Genomic DNA, 20,878 nt, shown 5'->3' on the forward strand with positions numbered 1-20,878 from the left:
GAGTCATTAAATTTTAAGATAAATCAGACAAAGGTACAACAGAAACTACAACATAACCTTATTACTTCAGGCTCTCATTCATCTCCAAAAGCTATGGCCACCTGGAATTAGTCAATTTTTCAGGGTGTTTTTGCAGTTTTTATAGCACAATGCTGGTGCATTGGCCTTAGAGTGCTATACAAGAGACACCTATTTGTTGCATTTTGGCTGCGTTGGCGGAGTCGTTTGGGGCCCGGATCGTATCCTATGCAGACGACACCCAGCTCCTCTTCTCGTGCAAGAGAGGAGGAGACTTTGATGGGGAGAGTATCCGGGATTGCCTTGGGGCCGTGTTCCAATGGTTCCAACTGAACAGCCTCAAATGCAATTCCAATAAGTCCGAGGTACTCTTCTTTGGGTGTGACATGGAGCCAGACTGGCAGGCATGGTGGCCGACTGGTATGTTCCCCCCCACTTGTTCATCCCAAGTGGCCAAGAACCTGGGGGTCAAGATGGACAAGGGGTTGACTATGAAGTCCCAGATCCTGGGGTTGTCGGGCACCTGCTTCGGCCTCCTTAGGATGCTGCGGAGGTTTCTTCCCCTTTTGTCGGAGGAGCACAGGAAGCTGACTGTGCAGGCCCTGATAGGCTCTAGGCTAGATTATTCAAATGTTCTGTACCTAGGCCTGCCAGAGTACCTGCTACAGCGGCTCCAAGTTGTGCAGAATGCGGCGGCGAGAGCGATCTTTGGCCTGAACAGACGTGCCAGTGCTGCGGGCTTACTGCAGACCCTGCATTGGCTCCCAATCCGCAAACGGATTGCCTTTAAGGCTTTGACCTTGACATACAAGGCCCTCCATGCGACGGGAGCGAAGTACCTCCAAAAGAGACTTGCCTTCTACCGGCCGGCTCGCTCTCTGAGGTCAGAATCCCTGTTTTTAGCGACGGTCCCACGAGTGAAGAGAGCGCGCCTGGGAGGTCGCTCCTTTGGACTACTGGCGCCACAGCTGTGGAACTCTCTGCCTCTTACACTCCGGGGAGCCACCAGCTTATTAGCTTTAAGAAAAGGCCTCAAAACCTGGTTGTTCACCCAGTAGGCCTTTTTTCTTGTTCTGTTTTGTATATCTGTGATACTTTCTCTTTTAATGTGTTATGTTAGCAGTTTGCAGCCCTCCTTTTAAAAGCGCCGGGACACTCTTTTTGAGTAGCCGCGCGCTCTACAAAAGCCATTATAACATAACATAACATAACATTTTGTTATGTAATAGTTTATGAAGCATTCACTGTGTTCAATGCCATTTTCCTTTAATGCATGCAACTTGTTTTCATTCTACTAGGATTCTATATTCTACTATTTTATTTTATTTATTTGTGTCATTTATAGAGCGCACAGCTGCCCCAACGGGGCGTCCCGGCGCTAGTGGATTTGGTAACAGGGATGCTATAGGGAAGGGAAGAGGATTATAGGCAGAAAAGGTGGGCCTTAAGGGATTTAAATGCATGTTATGAACTGTTCTGCCAGGTTATGCCAGGTTATGCCAGTTGCATCAGGACATCAACCTAGGCGGATGCCTTTTTGCCGTGAGGCAATAAATTCATAATTTTCTTTTTTTAATCTGACTTTGGATCATTCAATACTATTACATTTCAAATTGTTTTTCTAGGCACAGGGAGATGACGTGATTGTGTCTAGAATCACAGGATGTTGAGGTGAGTTTGGCATTTGAACCTGGTTCCTCAGTTGGAAACCCTAGCTGCCAGGCCACATCTCCTCTCTTGAGACTAAAATCACAGTTTGACTCAATACAATCCCAGATTTAGCTCTTCATCCTGCCCAAGATTCCTTTTATGAAGGGCTCTCCATCACTGCTTCTAGTATCATTCAAGTCCAATCCCCACTTCTACTTCATTTTCATCAGAAAGCAAAGTTCTGATCTACCTCCCCACCATCCATAACCGTTTTAAAAAGAAAAGGAGCCGATGTTGTAACATATAAAAAATAAAAAAAAGCACAATACGCACCGATAGAAAAGATTTCCCATTCACAATTCCCAACCGATTTCTCAATTTCAAAGATTAAAAAGGTACGCATAATCAGGAAAGCACATTATCTAGTAATTGTAAATAACAGTTGATGTTAGTGCCCAATTTAGTGGTACGCATTGGCAAATTAATATTTCCTTCCACAAGCCCAGAGTATCCTCAGGTATAGTGAAGCAACCATCTATAGATGTAATATTTTTGTACGTTTTTTTGTTGGGCCGCTTCGGTGTTCTTGCCACTTGAGGACACTCTAAGGCCATCTCTCAGTTCCTCTTCAAAATCACAGCATTCCCCACAATTACCCAGAACCAGAAAATGGTAGCTGACACATGGTCCTTGTCACATGAGAAACCTCCAGCCAGATGTAACTTTGTATCGTTTGTCCATTCTGGAATAAGGACCATGCATGCCAATGGGACAAGGAAAGCTACCAGTGCCAGCAAGCAGCTCTGCAAATACCAGCATGCAAAACTACAAGTACCAGATTGTAAAGTGCCCTTGGCAGGAAAAAACAACTAGCCTATGGCATCATGCGTAGAAAAGGGTACTTGGCAGCTATGTAAATAATCTCCTGGCCCTGGGGGGAGCATTGGCAGCAGAGGTGCCATCTTCACCACTGACTGGCATTCTCAGAGCCAGGGCAGGCTGCCAGGCAGAAAAGTCTCTGATCCAAACACTTGGAAGTGTCATTGTGACTGTTTTTGTGAGAAGGCAGGGATCTCTCTTTTTTTAGGTCGTGCTTAGGCAGCGCGCATGCACTGTCTGCAAGACCTGCTGTATTCATCCAAACAACTTTTTTCCCCACCTCCTGCATGACATAGGTTCACTCCAATGTTGCTCTTCTTGGCTGCCTTCTAACTTGTTGGCTTGGCCGATATGTCACTTCTGTTTAAGGCTGAGGAGCACCGATAAGTACATGTTCCTTACACATGCATTCCTTATCTGTCCTTTGGGAGACCTTGTTCTTTTTTGTTTTTAAATATTGTTTTACCCCCTTCGCAGACTTCTATCAGCACCCGCACCCCATCTGTTTTTTAATTATTACTTCCCGCTGCCAGCAGCAAAGAGCGTTGCGCAGGAACACATATGAACAGGCCCTGTGCTTTGTTTCAGTATGGCACCTGCTTTCATTTTTGCAACACCGGCGCTGCGCTTTATATTTGAGCACAGCGACCAGTTTTCTATTAACAAAGCAAAAAGCTGCAGCAACCTGGATTCAGCTATGTGGGCTCTGGTAACAGGCACACACAAATAGGTCGCGAGCCTGTGTGGGGATGTAGTGCCTATTTCTAACCAGATTATGCCCGGTGCGAGTGCTGCTTTAGGTGCACCGTTGCCCCCAGCCTTATATGCAGCGCATGCATTCATGCCCGACTTGCCTTTCACGGATGTGCTGTAGGTCCAGGTGGGCTGAGGACAGAGATGACAAGAGTGTTTCTGAATGGTTTAACGCCCATTCACATTCAGACTGGCTGAGGATTACTGTGAGGTGACGCTTCCACAGGCTATGCCTTGTGTGGGAATTTTCAGGCCGGGCTGCTGCATCCCAGGGTCATTTAGCGCCCCCAGCATTGGAGCCCAACTCTCAGAACTACATTCACAGTCTGTGCCCTGGATGGGCTTGCCGTCGGGTGCGGACTGCTCTCTGTGAGTCTTTCTACTCTAGCTACGTGACCGCACTGTCTCCTTGGGCCGCACTGCCCCCCTAGCACTGGTACATTGCATTGATGCCAACCCTAGTGGCTGAATTCAGTCATTCGCGCTGCAGCTTCTGCCCATGCTCAGCTCTAGGCGCCCCAACCACTGGGTGATAAAGAAAAGCACCTCGCTTTGACCATCTGTCACCCCATTCACAACAGGGCCACGCTGCGTTTCTTAAAAGGGGAGTGTTGTACCTATTTGACTCCTGGAAAGTACTTGTCATCTTCCTCCACTAGAGAGGCTTATTTTTTTTAGTTTAATAAGAGCTTTATTAAAATGTAATACAAATGTACATAACTATCTGTAACTTAGAGTGGAAAATCAAGTTATGAAATAGAATACTCAACAGAAAAGTCAAAAATTAGTAATGTCTAAAATACAAAGGAGGAAATTACTCAATAAACTTATGATGATATCGCAATTTTTTACATTTTGTATTTGAGATAAAAGGAACAAGAAAGAAAACAATAGAAGCTAAAGAAGAGAAGAAAGAGAAACAAAGGATGAGAAAGGAAGAATAAAACCATATGTTATATATATATATATATATATATATATATATATATATATATATATATATATATATATATATATATATATATATATATATATATATATATATATATATATATTTACCTACTGGCGGTCGCCAGTAGGTAGTTATAGTTAGGATCTACTTTCCATAGGAAATCCGCAACATTCTATTGGGAATAACTTTGGCGCCGGTGGACGAATCTTTGCGAATTTCTCAAAGTTCGTGGCCCGCTCCTTCCCTGAAAATGTGGGGGGGGGATTCGTCAAGCGGGGGCCGAGATAAAAGGGGGGTCCCAAAACGTGTTTTCCCCATGTTAATTTCCATAGGGCGGTTGGCCTCACTTTTAGCCCGAACGGCTGAATGGATTTTCACCAAACTTGGCAAAATTGTAGGGACTGGTAGCCAGATGTGCCTTTGCTATGTCTCAAGATATGTGCTACAGTGGATTTTGAGTAATTTAGGATCAAAAAAATACATATATCTATAAGCGCCCTCCGGTACGTGCACCGGGGAGCGCATTCGGCACGCCACGTGACTTGCGCACGGAAAGCTGATTGGCTCTCGGGTGTCTGTAAACATTCCAAACAGTCCGGAGCGGCCGCCATCTTGTGTCTCTGTAAAATCGGGACACAAGAGGTGGCAAAAACAAAGGGGGAAATGCCCATAAGGGGGCAGAGTAGACCCCCCCTAACCCCCTAGGTTTGATGTGGGGGTCATAAAAGTGCCCCGCGGGGCAAAACATTTTTTTATTCTTTTTTCAATTTGCGCGGGAGGAGCGCCCGGTACGCGCACCGGGGAGCGGACCGGGGAGCGGACCGGAGAGCGTACCATAGGGAAAAAAGAATGACAGAGTTTTTAAAAAATGTAGCTTTTTTTTATAAATTGGAGGTAGTTCTAAAAAGAACTGTTTTTTTTATTCTTTTTGTTGTTTTATATTTTTTTTATTGTTTTTTGGAACATTTTTTTCTTTTTTTGGCTTTTCTGAACACTTTTATATTTTTTTGTATTTTTTGATGGGGAGAAACAAAAAACAGGGAATTGTAAATGGCTCAACTGAAGCAAAAAAAAAAAAATCAGGAACATTTAGGGTTTTCTTGGACACTTATGGTTATCACCAGCAACCATGATAAGTTCGATACTTTGCTCACCATAGCAAAGTGTCTCGTTACAATATTTGCACACAATTTTGTAATCGGCAAACTTAGGTTGAATAGTAGCCAATGTGTCTCTTGCCCCCGGACCCGATGGAGTGGGTTGTTTTGATGTTGAGGGTCTTGACGTTGATGGGGGTAGCTTACTGCAGAGGTCCCTTAACTCTGCATTAGAATAATTGTTTGGATGCAAACGCATCATGTGGCGAATCATTGTATGATTCCCGAAGGAATACTTTTTGTTAGGGTTCCCCTGGACAACTCAGCATCACAAATTAAACAAGTCACCTTTGCAGCGTTGACTTTTTTAAAACCCCTTGGGATTTTGAAGAACTTCCAAATAAAGTGCTCTTTTGGTTGGTAGGGCTGTTTATTTTCAGGCAGGAATTCCCTTCTCTGTTCCTACTCTTCATCATTCTCCTCCTCATCCTCTTGACCACCAATGTAATCTTCTGGTGGTCTTTTAGATGGTGGTGGTGGTGGTGGTGGTGGTGGTGGGGCAGATCCTCCAGCTGCTGCTGCCAATGTAGCCATTTCAAACTAGTAAAGAGTAGAGATAGAACTCCAAAAAGGTCTTCCTCAGTCAAAGGACAAAGTCAGACTAAGTAAAAAATGTAAATGTAAATGTAGTTGAGCTTATATAGCGCACAGCTACCCGCAGTGGGTGTCCCGGCGCTTGCTTAGGGAACCCGTCCTGATATTCCCCTGTGTGATAGCCCCAGCGGGTATCCACAAGGTGAAAGTCAGGCATCCCGCCGCGAGGGGCCGTTGTGGAGATTAAGCAAGCTATTGCCCAGAGTCGCAGAGTGTGAACCAGTGAGTCGAGAAGGCACCGGAGCGAGAATTATCGAATCCATGGAATTTTTAGCCCAAGACCCGCCGAGGCGGGGAATTGAACCCTGGTCCAGGACCGATCTCAGCTTCCGGGTCTGCCGCCTCTAACCCCTGAGCCACACTTCTCCACAAGGTGGGGGCTTTCATCATTTGGAAAACAAAACTGTTCTGGACCAATGAAAAGTGTTATTTTCAAGTCACATGACCCAGGCTTTCATCATTTGGAAACCAAAACTGATCTGCACCAATGAAAAGTGTTATTTTCAGATCACATGACCTGACGCGCTTACGCTACGCGCCCCGGGGAGCGGCGCGCGGCGTAAGCGCGTCGAGACGTTGTGCGATCGTATGCGATCGCGTGCTTCCGGGTGCGCTTACGCAGTTCGTCATATGACGCATCACGCGACTGCGCGAAACGTCCCGATGTTGTTTTTGTTCGCGGCAATAGCGCTAACGGGACGATCCCCGGTACGCGCCCCGGGGTGCGCAGCAAAATTGCGCTGACCGGGGCGCTCCCCGGTACGCTCCCCGGGAGCGCTCCAGGGCAAAAAAAAAAAAAAAAGTAAAAATATAAAAAATATTATTACATAATTATACAATGTAAAATTCGTTATAAAAAATATTACTTTTCAGATTTGCTATTAAAAAACCATTGAAATTCACTGAAAAAACCATAGGTTTCACACCAGTTATAGTTAGGAATTAGCATTTAAAAAACCTATTAAATTCACTGAAAAAACCATAGGTTTCACACCAGTTATAGTTATCTGGAAATTTTACTCGCATAAAACCATTGAAATTCCCACGTTATAATTAGTTGGACTCACTATAACTTGCGCGTGCAATGCACTGCTGATGACGTCACATATTACATCACTCATGACATGGTCAGTGACATCACTCATGACATCACTGATGACACCATCCTTGTGACAGAGTGACAGATCTCCTTTCACTGTAATGTAACTCTTAAAACACATTCAAAAATAGAAACTTAAATTAAAAAAAAAATGGACATACCCATATCAGTTACAACAACCAATTCAGTAATTCCAGCATCTATATACACATCCACTCATTCACCAACAGTTCCATATAATCACTCATATGTATACTCACTCATCATATGTAGTGATACACCTATACATCCTGTTACACACCGACAGTCATCCATAAGATACTCACACATGCCACTAAACTATTGAACATCCATTTATTTGCATATAGAGCTGTACACACACTACCACCTTACTTCTATGGAAATTTACACATATTTATTCTCTTAAACAATCACTTATAGAAACATATACTTATTTAAACAGGAACTCTTACAATCTCTTACTCTCACATATACTCACTTATATGCATCAATATTCACATATTCTAGATTAAAACATATGTAGTTACTGATAAAGACACTAGTGAGACAGTCATTCACTCACTAACATACACATATACACACTATTCCACCATACAGTCCTGCACATATGCAGTCTTCAAAATACATACAGAGAGTCAGTCACTCATGCATCAATGTTGTAAGTAATACCCACACTAAACAATACAGACACTCATACTTATACTAAAAAAACATCTAATAACTCATATACATACACATGTAGTTACTCACCAACCCATGCAGCCACTTATACACAAAGTGAAACACTAATACATATATTTAAATATTTAAACATTACTCACTAATATTTATTTTTCAGAAAGACACACATTCACTGGATGGTGTCATCAGTGATGTCATGAGTGATGTCACTGACCAGGTCATGAGTGATGTAATATGTGACGTCATCAGCAGTGCATTGCACGCGCAAGTTATAGTGAGTCCAACTAACTATAACGTGGGAATTTCAATGGTTTTATGCGAGTAAAATTTCCAGATAACTATAACTGGTGTGAAACCTATAGTTTTTTCCGTGAATATATATATACATACACCATAAAAAAACATTATAACAAATAACTTATTTCGTATATTAACTTTGTCATATAACAAAGTATCTCTTACAATAACAATGATTCAGAAAAGGGGGTGGTGATGAACAGAGTGTCTGAATTAAGCAGACCACTCTTACCCAGTCCAAAGATCAGGGCTTGATCCATCACCGTTATTTATCTCACTGCCCCATCCCAGCTCAGAACCTGGCTATATGCAAATCAGTCTGTCCCTGGCCCAGTGCATCATGGGAACAGGGCAGACTAAACTACCAAGCCAATTCTTCACCAGAAAGGAGACAAGCTACCGGGGACCGGTTTTTGGCATTTCAGCCGTCTTCGGCCCGGCTTGCTTGAATCCTGATGGAGCAGTGAGAAAGGGACTCATGTCTGAGTATACCCTGCCACACCTATAGTGGCCAAAAACGATTCAGAAAAGGGGGTGGTGATGAACAGAGTGTCTGAATTAAGCAGACCACTCTTACCCAGTCCAAAGATCAGGGCTTGATCCATCACCGTTATTTATCTCACTGCCCCATCCCAGCTCAGAACCTGGCTATATGCAAATCAGTCTGTCCCTGGCCCAGTGCATCATGGGAACAGGGCAGACTAAACTACCAAGCCAATTCTTCACCAGAAAGGAGACAAGCTACCGGGGACCGGTTTCTGGCATTTCAGCCGTCTTCGGCCCGGCTTGCTTGAATCCTGATGGAGCAGTGAGAAAGGGACTCATGTCTGAGTATACCCTGCCACACCTATAGTGGCCAAAAACGATTCAGAAAAGGGGGTGGTGATGAACAGAGTGTCTGAATTAAGCAGACCACTCTTACCCAGTCCAAAGATCAGGGCTTGATCCATCACCGTTATTTATCTCACTGCCCCATCCCAGCTCAGAACCTGGCTATATGCAAATCAGTCTGTCCCTGGCCCAGTGCATCATGGGAACAGGGCAGACTAAACTACCAAGCCAATTCTTCACCAGAAAGGAGACAAGCTACCGGGGACCGGTTTCTGGCATTTCAGCCGTCTTCGGCCCGGCTTGCTTGAATCCTGATGGAGCAGTGAGAAAGGGACTCATGTCTGAGTATACCCTGCCACACCTATAGTGGCCAAAAACGATTCAGAAAAGGGGGTGGTGATGAACAGAGTGTCTGAATTAAGCAGACCACTCTTACCCAGTCCAAAGATCAGGGCTTGATCCATCACCGTTATTTATCTCACTGCCCCATCCCAGCTCAGAACCTGGCTATATGCAAATCAGTCTGTCCCTGGCCCAGTGCATCATGGGAACAGGGCAGACTAAACTACCAAGCCAATTCTTCACCAGAAAGGAGACAAGCTACCGGGGACCGGTTTCTGGCATTTCAGCCGTCTTCGGCCCGGCTTGCTTGAATCCTGATGGAGCAGTGAGAAAGGGACTCATGTCTGAGTATACCCTGCCACACCTATAGTGGCCAAAAACGATTCAGAAAAGGGGGTGGTGATGAACAGAGTGTCTGAATTAAGCCTTTTGTAGTTTGGTTTGCCCTGTTCCCATCATGCACTGGGACAGGAACAGACGAATTTGCATACAGCCAGGTTCTGGAACTGGGATGGTGCAGTGAGCTAAAAAACGGTGTTGGATCTAGCCCTGATCTCTTGACTGGGTGAGAGGTTTCTGCTTAATTCAGAGACTCTGTCCCTCACCACCCCTTGTTGTAAATATCTTACAATAACAATGGCAAAATAACTATGTAGGATATAAAACAAGAAGGGAACGTTAATCATGGGGGCTGAAAAACCATTGTAGAATCATTGGAAGGTTTAATCTTTTTGTTTAAGTAACCAATAAGGGGAGCTTTAATTGGCCGCATGAACGCCAGGGGTACCGGAAGATACACATGAGGCTATGTTTGCAGTAATAGATTTCACTACCAGTGGTAGAAGTGGGCGGGATCGGAAGGGCACGGTGTGCCCCTACTTAAAAAAATTCTTTCAGTCCGTTCCCCTACTTCTTTCTTCCAAAAAAGCATCCCGGAACGGCAAAAAAGAATAGTCCTACTTACAAAATGATAACCTTTTCATTCAGCTTCCAGGGGCTGCTCGCACTTCTCTGTTGAACTCCAGAGGCTGCAGCAGCCCCTCCCTGAGCTCGCACAGACTGAGGGTAGGCCCATTGTCATTCTGATTGAGGCTTATTATCCTCTTCGGAATGACAATGCACCCACCCTCTGCCTTTAGCATATCATGTGCCAGTGAGATCAGAGACAGTGATTACAGAGGAGCTTTACCCAGACAGAGCACTGTGGGGAACTTGCCACCTTGTGAAATGTGTCAATGTTGTACACAAAGTGAATTGGGCAGGAGCAATAAAGGGACGGGAGGGGTGACCAGGCAGGAGAGGTGACGGGGCAAGAGAGGTGACGGGGCAAGAGAGGTGACGGGGCAAGAGAGGTGACGGGGCAAGAGAGGTGACGGGGCAAGAGAGGTGACGGGGCAAGAGAGGTGACGGGGCAAGAGAGGTGACGGGGCAAGAGAGGTGACGGGGCAAGAGAGGTGACGGGGCAAGAGAGGTGACGGGGCAAGAGAGGTGACGGGGCAAGAGAGGTGACGGGGCAAGAGAGGTGACGGGGCAAGAGAGGTGACGGGGCAAGAGAGGTGACGGGGCAAGAGAGGTGACGGGGCAAGAGAGGTGACGGGGCAAGAGAGGTGACGGGGCAAGAGAGGTGACGGGGCAAGAGAGGTGACGGGGCAAGAGAGGTGACGGGGCAAGAGAGGTGACGGGGCAAGAGAGGTGACGGGGCAAGAGAGGTGACGGGGCAAGAGAGGTGACGGGGCAAGAGAGGTGACGGGGCAAGAGAGGTGACGGGGCAAGAGAGGTGACGGGGCAAGAGAGGTGACGGGGCAAGAGAGGTGACGGGGCAAGAGAGGTGACGGGGCAAGAGAGGTGACGGGGCAAGAGAGGTGACGGGGCAAGAGAGGTGACGGGGCAAGAGAGGTGACGGGGCAAGAGAGGTGACGGGGCAAGAGAGGTGACGGGGCAAGAGAGGTGACGGGGCAAGAGAGGTGACGGGGCAAGAGAGGTGACGGGGCAAGAGAGGTGACGGGGCAAGAGAGGTGACGGGGCAAGAGAGGTGACGGGGCAAGAGAGGTGACGGGGCAAGAGAGGTGACGGGGCAAGAGAGGTGACGGGGCAAGAGAGGTGACGGGGCAAGAGAGGTGACGGGGCAAGAGAGGTGACGGGGCAAGAGAGGTGACGGGGCAAGAGAGGTGACGGGGCAAGAGAGGTGACGGGGCAAGAGAGGTGACGGGGCAAGAGAAGTGACGGGGCAAGAGAGGTGACGGGGCAAGAGAGGTGACGGGGCAAGAGAGGTGACGGGGCAAGAGAGGTGACGGGGCAAGAGAGGTGACGGGGCAAGAGAGGTGACGGGGCAAGAGAGGTGACGGGGCAAGAGAGGTGACGGGGCAAGAGAGGTGACGGGGCAAGAGAGGTGACGGGGCAAGAGAGGTGACGGGGCAAGAGAGGTGACGGGGCAAGAGAGGTGACGGGGCAAGAGAGGTGACGGGGCAAGAGAGGTGACGGGGCAAGAGAGGTGACGGGGCAAGAGAGGTGACGGGGCAAGAGAGGTGACGGGGCAAGAGAGGTGACGGGGCAAGAGAGGTGACGGGGCAAGAGAGGTGACGGGGCAAGAGAGGTGACGGGGCAAGAGAGGTGACGGGGCAAGAGAGGTGACGGGGCAAGAGAGGTGACGGGGCAAGAGAGGTGACGGGGCAAGAGAGGTGACGGGGCAAGAGAGGTGACGGGGCAAGAGAGGTGACGGGGCAAGAGAGGTGACGGGGCAAGAGAGGTGACGGGGCAAGAGAGGTGACGGGGCAAGAGAGGTGACGGGGCAAGAGAGGTGACGGGGCAAGAGAGGTGCCGGGGCAAGAGAGGTGCCGGGGCAAGAGAGGTGACGGGGAAGGAGAAGTGACGGGGAAGGAGAAGTGACGGGGAAGGAGAAGTGACGGGGCAGGAGTGGTAATTAGGCATGAGCAGGAGTGGTGAACGGGGCAGGAGGAGTGAACGGGGCAGGAGGAGTGAACGGGGCAGGAGCAGTGAACGGGGCAGGAGCAGTGAACGGGGCAGGAGCAGTGAACGGGGCAGGAGCAGTGAACGGGGCAGGAGCAGTGAACGGGGCAGGAGCAGTGAACGGGGCAGGAGCAGTGAACGGGGCAGGAGCAGTGAACGGGGCAGGAGCAGTGAACGGGGCAGGAGCAGTGAACGAGGCAGGAGCAGTGAACGGGGCAGGAGCAGTGAACGGGGCAGGAGCAGTGAACGGGGCAGGAGCAGTGAACGGGGCAGGAGCAGTGAACGGGGCAGGAGCAGTGAACGGGGCAGGAGCAGTGAACGGGGCAGGAGCAATAAACGGGGCAGGAGCAATAAACGGGGCAGGAGCAATAAACGGGGCAGGAGCAATAAACGGGGCAGGAGCAATAAACGGGGCAGGAGCAGTAAACGGGGCAGGAGCAGTAAACGGGGCAGGAGCAGTAAACGGGGCAGGAGCAGTAAACGGGGCAGGAGCAGTAAACGGGGCAGGAGCAGTAAACGGGGCAGGAGCAGTAAACGGGGCAGGCGCAATGACAGGGAAGGAGCGGTGACAGAGTAGGAGAAATGACCGGGCATGATAAGTGACTTGTACTTATGTTCCTTTCCTATTTAGTTATATACTATTGTATGACATCCACTGATGTGTCTGCAAAGCATACCTGTTGCCCAGAATTTTTGTCCTGAATTTTGACCTCCTGTCCTGTATTTTGACCCCTTGTCCTGAATTTTTACACCTGCCATCCTGAATTTGCGTCCATGCCATTGTTCCTGCTTATATTTCGCACACTTTACATAAACCTTTATTCCCTATGAGTATTTGCTTTTTCCTGAATTAAACCTCAAATACATATGTTTATCCATTGTTTGAATTAAATACCATTATAAGCTGTAACTGGTAAGTGAAATGCTAAACGTTCAAAACATTTGTATGTTTAGCGAGTTCTAGCCACACCCCTGACTCCGCCCACTGTTCCAATCTTCGGTTATTCCCGCCCCTGATTCTCCACCCACAGTTCCTCTACTTTTTTTTACCCACTTCGACCACTGTTCACTACCCCTGCACACATCACAACCTGATGCACGGACCAGCTCTGCCTTTCCCAAAGCCAGGCTGGGAAGATGCCAGTGTACCGGTTATGTACGGGTGTGCTGAGTCAGCGCCTAGAGTCCATGTTCCTCCATTGCGCACATTCAGTGAGCTCCATAATTCAGATCAAAATGCCAAAACATAGGTCACTAAAGTTCAATGTGATATGTGGGTGATCAGTCTGAATGTTGTGGGTGATCAGTCTGAATGAGAGCAAGTCAATTCAGACCCGCGTTATTTACACTGCTTAGAAATGGCAGAAGTACAAAATGCAACATCGCACAACCCAAGCAATTGAAAATAAACAAGCATTTACAATGCAATGGTCTCGGCATTATTAAAAGGTAGAGCTATTGGCATTGCTCATGACTTTTTTTTTTTTATTATAAATAAATGGCATTGTCATTTGCATTGCCAATAGCTTAATCGTTAAATAAATGGCATTGTCATTTACAATGCCAATAGCTTAATCGCTCGCAAATGAATGACCTATTGCATTTACGCCCACACAGAGCCACACACACAAAGCCACCCACACACAGAGCCACCCACACAGAGCCACCCACGCAGTCATTCCCATAGAGCCACCTACACAGAGCCACCCACACATAGAGCCACCTACAAAAAAAGCTATCCACACAGAGCTACACACACACAGATTGCTACGCGCTACACACACACACACACACACAGATCGCTACACACACACACAGATCGCTACACACACACACACACACAGATCGCTACACACACACACACACAGAGCGCAACACACACACACAGACAGAGCGCCACACACACACAAACAGACAGAGCGCCACACACACACAAACAGACAGAGCGCCACACACACACAAACAGACAGAGCGCCCCACAGCTCCCACAGCTCCCACAGCTCCCACAGCTCCCACAGCTCCCACAGCTCCCACAGCTCCCACAGCTCCCACAGCTCCCACAGCCCACACAGCCCACACAGCCCACACAGCCCACACAGCCCACACAGCCCACACAGCTCTCAAAGCCCACACAGCTCTCAACGTACAACAGTCGTAAATGTAAAGAAACTGGCATAGAACCCAATTGCTGTATTTCACGCCACAGAAGCAACACAGGTTCCAAGAACTCATGCTCAGTTTTCGGGAGATTTAAGAAAGCATGGAACGCTCACTACAAAAGCAACCAGGCCCATTGTCGAGCGATATAAATTTTCTACAGGGAGATCTAAAGCAGAAACGGCATGCCACTGCGCTCTCACCAACTCCAGTCCCGGTGGACACGACACCCTTAAGGAAAGATGGCAATGTCGGGTGCGGGAGTGCGCCCTCACTTTCTCTCACCCGGTACGCAGTCTCTTTCCCCACCGTGTGCACTCACTGCTTTGACTTTCTCACACCTAGTACAATATCCCTTTCACTTACCCAGTAAAGCCTCTGCCTCATTCACTGCACTGCCTCTTTCTCTCGCTCTGCGCACTGTCTAACCACCCCGTCTCTACCTTCACCGAGTGCACCGCCCCTTTTACTCACCCCTCCAAAATGATTCCGTACGCTGAGCACATACCTGCGCAGTGCCAAAACTGAGCCTCATCAAACTCATCACCTCAAAATTTGCAGGACTGTAGCGCCAACAGCAACATTTCTAAGCACAGAATGCGATTTGTTCGAGTTTTAGGACTTCAGATCTATCGTTTGAACCAGTTTAATTCCCTGGAAGGAGAAATGGTTGGAGCACCAACTCTGAAGCCACGCACACGGTTGCCGGGCCACGCTGTGCTCTTAAAAGTACGTGTGAACGCCTGAAGCGCTCTTGCTGTCGCACTGGCATCCGACACCGAGCACAAGACAGACTGATGGGCACAGACCACCCATGAAACGTGCAACAACATTTAACAACAATCGCTATGAGCTCAAGTCGGAACTGAAAATTTCCCTCAAACGCGCGTTTAATTGTTGAGTCACAATTCCAAAATGCAAACGTGGAAAGAGCCGGCAGAACACCCGCAGCATTCACCACGTTATTATGGCTTCAGGGCCTAAGTTTGGGCAGCAAGACACATACATACATACAGGTAGAGCGGGCGAGGGAGGGCGGCCGGAGCCTCGGCGAAGAGAGACCGGCTAACGGGGGAAAGGCAGCGCGGGGAGAGCACAAGTGGAGCTGGGGGAGAAGGGTGGCTGAGGAGGGGAACTGCACAGGCTGGGAGAAAGAAAGGGGAGAGAGAACAGCCGGCAGGCAGGAAACAAAATGGCGAATTTTGAATTGGATAAACTGCTACCCTGATGCTGCAGCTCAGGACAAACAAGACGATCCTCACCGGCAGACGAGAAAAAAAAATGGCGGCCGCAAGCTTCCGAAATTTTCGGATTCGGGGGCGTGTTTGGCTGTTCTGAGTGACAGATGACGTCACCATCGAAAGAACAGCAAAACTTACGCCCCCGAATCCGAAAGAGACGGGGCTTGTTTGGAGTGACTCCCTTCTCCTCCAATGGCTGGCCTCCGTTTAGGAAGCCAGCCAATGGAAGAGAATGGAGGAGAGAGGCGGGTTCAAGCCCTCTTACTCAAAGTCATAAAATCTCTGACTTCCGGCTGGCAAGCCAGCCGTCGGTCCGAGACCTAAAAAGACTATCTCCTTCTTTAGTTATAAGGTGACCGCCCTACTACCATGTCCCACAGAGGCAGCATCTCGTTAAAGGTGTGGTAGAGGGGACGAGGGAAACATGCTGGAGTTGTAGTTAATGGAGACAGGGCTGCAGAACTCAGTTAATGAGCCGCCATTCCGTTGCTGTAACTTTTTATACTTGGTGGTTTCTATTTTTGTTGCTGCACTTTCGCTGTACATTTGTTTAATCATCCTCTGTTTTTTCTATACATTACCTTATTATTTACTTTCTGCTGTTATCGGAAAGGTTTCAAGGTCCTATTATTAGCAAATGTACACTTTATCCTACAAAAAATAATTAGATTCCTGCACATTCAGGTCCTAGATTACTTAAAATCCCAATTTAAGAACAAAACCTCACCACCCCCCTTTTCAGAAAACTCCTGAAGACTGACTTCTTTAGACAGCCATTTCTAAGTTGTCTGGCATCAACAATAGAAGCGTTTGAATACAACCAAATAGCAGTGCTTAACCTCACAATCAGTCGGACCCTGCTCTTATACTGCGGTCTACAGTTTGCCTTCCTTCCGTGCTCTGTAGGAACCACAATGCCACATAAAACCAAACTATCCCACATAGCAAACAACTCACATAATAAATACACCCCACAGCATGCCCCACAATTACAATTAGCATAATTTCACTCAGCGCCACACAGTTCCACCCAACAATCACCCAACACTTTTCCATTACACTCCACATAATTCAACTAGAAACCGCATAATACAAATCAACAACACAATTATATAACACACCACATACATACAATCCACACCACACAATTCAACATCACACCAAAAAATTAAACAGCACATCACCAATTTAAACTCCACTACAAAGCACTCCACCGCAACACCATACCACATAATAACTCTCCATAACACACAATCCCACTCCACATAATTCCTATACACTAAATAACACATAATTTCCATCCACATAATTCCACTGCACATCATACCAGATAATATACTACAAACCACATACATCAACTCCACTCTAAAACACAGAAGTAAAAAACATTCACATTTACAACGCCAATACCTATAAGTTTTGCATATGCAAGACCTATTGCACTGCAGATGCTTTTTTAGTTTTATAAAGCACAAACTCAACCCGAAGGTATCAGAGCACTTTACATGAGCACCAGTTGCGTTACAGAGGGACACCTCCATTTTGTTAGGCACTGGGAGATTAAGTGATTTGCCCAGAATCACAAGATGGTGAGCGTCCCTGCCGAGACTCGAACCCGGTTCCCTAGCTTCGAGGTCGAGGGCTCTAGCCGTTTGGCCACCAAGGAGTGCAGCAGACTGGATCCAACCCTCCCACACAGCCAAGCCAGCTGAGCATGGGAACATTATCTTTGTACAAATAAGAAACCGAGGCGAATGCTTTTGAAAAAGCAAACAGAAAAGGCCAGGGTTATTATAAAGCAAAGTGCACCGAGAGTGGGTGCAATGAGGCATCCAATGACATGCAGTAATACCTGCTTCACCGCCTGCGAATGAGGAGACAGCTTCCAGGACACAGTTCACATTCTGAGACCTGGTCACACCTTCTCCCTAAACAAATCCCGCTGTAGCATTTGCAACACATTCTTTCTAGAGGTATTTAAATTCTGCAGACACATGTTAAACTGAGATACCTGGCAAGATGCCCTCAATTCTGTAATAGGCATATGGTTTGATCACAGATGAAAAGAAGGAGTCGCAGGGCTTAATTTGTAAATAAAGAAGTGTCAGAGCCCTTGTCAGTTGGCGAATGTTGCTTGCACCACCCATTGCTCTTATCAGCGCTGCCAGTGACAGCACCAGCACAACTATTAACCATCATATCTTCAAGTGGGACATATTAGACTATTCCAGGCCCCCAAAGCTACAAAAATGACTTGGGCGACAGGTATTAGTCATTTTTAAAGTATACTGAACTAATAGGCAACTGTTATTGTGCTAATCTCTAAACAAGGTAAACAACGCCTCCGTGTGGCAGCCTGTCAAAAGTGCTGGTGTTGACAGTTAAGTTTTGGTGTCGAGCACCAGAAACCACAGGCTCAAATTAAGCATTGACACTCGCACTCTTTGCTCTCCTGTCCAGGCTGAGCCATTAATAAGAAATCGGATTCTGAGTCGATTTCACAAAGCACTAGCATCAGCAACTCTAGCTTCAAAGAGATATAACTTAAAACCGGCTAGAAGAGAAGTTGCCTGGTAGCCAACAGATATGTAGGCTTTGCATTTAAAGACAAGGGGACTATTTAGAGTCACACAGAAGTGGAATCTGCCTTCCCTGCCCGCCTCAGTGTTCACCCTCCTCATTTTGAGGTGAGGAGTACTTGGGTTCTGAAGGTCTCAGCTTTCTCTGCTTTCAAAAAGTTTGCCTGTGACTCTCTTGCCACAGGACTGCAACCTTAACCTCGACAGAAGAAAGGCACTCCACTGTCTCAACACAATTTTTTCTTGTGTGTGACTCTTATGAAATAAATGTTGGTTGCAAAAAGAAAAAATAACATTGATCCCCACACACTGCGAGAAAATTCACAGCGCATATGAATAATTACCTTTTTGTTTTGTTGAAACAAACCCCAGCTTTCCATATAGTAAAAATGGTGATTGGATCTTGGATCTTCATAACATGGGTGGCGTTGTATTTAGCATCCAAAAGCAATCCCACTGGGTCTGCTGGAGTACTTCTGATTTAATTCAATGTTGTCGCGGCAGGGAACTTTAAATGTGACAAGCCATCCTCTATGGGCTTGCGGTCCAGCACTGGGAGCTCCAAAGTAGGTTTCTTTAAGTGCGAGGAATGATATCCGAAAGGGACCAGCTAACCACGGTATACTGAAGTGGCTATTTATCCATTTACCAGCCAAATAATACATCATTTCTGATATTTAACTAGCGGACAGTAAAATAGTACTTAATTTCTCATTTTTAGTTTGAGGCCGGCTAAATATCTGAAACTTCACTGTTTATCTGGCCGCAGGCTAAATAGTAGAGATCATGTAGTGTTTGACCGGTGCCCAGATTAATAGTGTGAAAGAGGTCATCCTTTAGCTGCACTAGAAGAAAAAGGGGACTTTAGGCAATGGCAGGGTGGGTGCCATCTTGTAATGGGGGTGCAGGAAAGTGTGCATGAAACTCAAATGTAAGTGCATATAAAACTTTACAAACGTACGTATACAGGTAAATGCATGAATTAGGCCAAGGTGATCTAAAAAAATCGTGACATCAATTTTGAATAAAAAACATTCACGTTAATATAATATTAAAACGAGAAATGTAGAAATAAAACTTCTGGTGTGGTGTTTCAGGATATGGCACACAGATATTCTTTTCTTTAGCTTAAGAATATTTAGCTGTCTGCAAAGAATAAGGGGTACGGTGTAATGTATGTTACTTAAATGCTTTCTTCATTTATGAGAAAAAGAACAATTGATGGACAGAATGCAGAACAATGTCATACATTCAATCCAGTACAGAGATCTGGGCCTAAATCCATCGTTTTTTTGCTCACCACGCCATTCCAGTTTGGACCCAGCCATATCCAAATCAGTCTTGAACCTGCGCCCAAAGGGAACAGTCCAGCCCGAACTGCCAGGCCAGGTCCTCCCTGGACCTGAAACAAGCATCCTAGGACTGGTTTCAGGCTTTCAGCCCTCATCAGCCAGGATAGCTTGATTCCAATGGCATGGAGAGCACGGGACCCAAGCACCCAATGGGAACAGTCCAGCCCGAACTGCAGTGGGCAAAAGAACGATGAATTTAACCCAGATCTTTTGACTGGGGGAGAATCTTATCTTATCTTATCCAGAATTTGTACAGCGCACATACACCTAAAGGTTTCATGGCGCTAACCAACAATGCTGGAAACTAAATCCAGGGAAGAAAGAAAACAAAGGAATTACGCTGATGTCTGCACAAAAAGCCATGTCTTGAGCTGCTGCCTGAACTGGAGAAGAGAGGTAGATAAGCGAATCTCCAGGGTGAGAGTATTCCACATCTTGGCAGCAAGCGTGGCAAACCTGCGTCCTCCCTTACGTTGGAATTTAAGTATGTTTGCATGGTCAGCATTCCGCCCATCATTTGTTTGCTGTAAGACTTTTCGCCCTAAGTGGGATGAGAATGCCCAGACGTGGGACCCTTGCTCACTGCGTCACTGAATTCAAGCTAGCTTGGCTGAAGAAGGTGGACATAACCAGAAACCAGTCCCAGGATGGCTGTCTCCGGTCCAGGGAGGACCTGGCCTGGCAGTTCGGTCTGGTCTGCTCCCATGGGGCACAGGGTCAAGACTGATTTGCATATGGCTGGGTCCAAACTGTGGTGGCGTAGTGGGCGAAAGAACAATGGGTTTAACCCAGATCTTTTGACTGGGGGAGAATGTTTGCTGTGTCAGCATTCCGTCCATCATTTGTTTGCTGTAACATTCTTCACTTATGAGAACACATTGTTTTTCTATTGTTAATGCTCCTACTTTTGATGTTTTTCAGTGCTCGTCTCATTGTTGGCCTCTTACGGAAGGCGTTGTGCTAGGTTTGAGCTTATTTTTAAGGGGGATTATGCTTGGTTAATATTTCAGACCTGGCAACACAACAGCAGCTGACCAGCAGCAGCAGCAAACAACAAATACAGAAAGATAGGTAGTATCTGGGCAACAGAGGGAAGGGCACCTCCATAAGGTACTTGGTGAAAGGGGACAGAGTGCTTTGGGGGCACTTGCAGGGGGTAAATTGGGTAGGGCACAGTAATGGGGCTTATGTGGAACAAGGGATGTGAGAGCTGGAAGCAGGGGAGCAAATCGTATGGATAAATTAGGAGGTAAGTGTTTCTTTGCTCAGCTTCCAGCGGAATAAACTCACATTTCACACTATTCACTC

At 47.0% G+C, this 20,878-nt stretch overlaps 1 protein-coding gene across 3 annotated transcripts in view; it reads right to left on the minus strand.

Moving 5' to 3' along the window:
• TMEM184A (transmembrane protein 184A) overlaps window positions 1-20,878 on the minus strand; it is a 162,775-nt gene that overhangs the window by 54,688 nt on the left and 87,209 nt on the right. The gene's annotated exons all lie outside the window — the stretch shown is intronic.

This window comes from Lissotriton vulgaris, chromosome 10 (genome assembly GCF_964263255.1).
Source record: "Lissotriton vulgaris chromosome 10, aLisVul1.2, whole genome shotgun sequence".
Classification (NCBI taxonomy): domain Eukaryota; kingdom Metazoa; phylum Chordata; class Amphibia; order Caudata; family Salamandridae; genus Lissotriton; species Lissotriton vulgaris.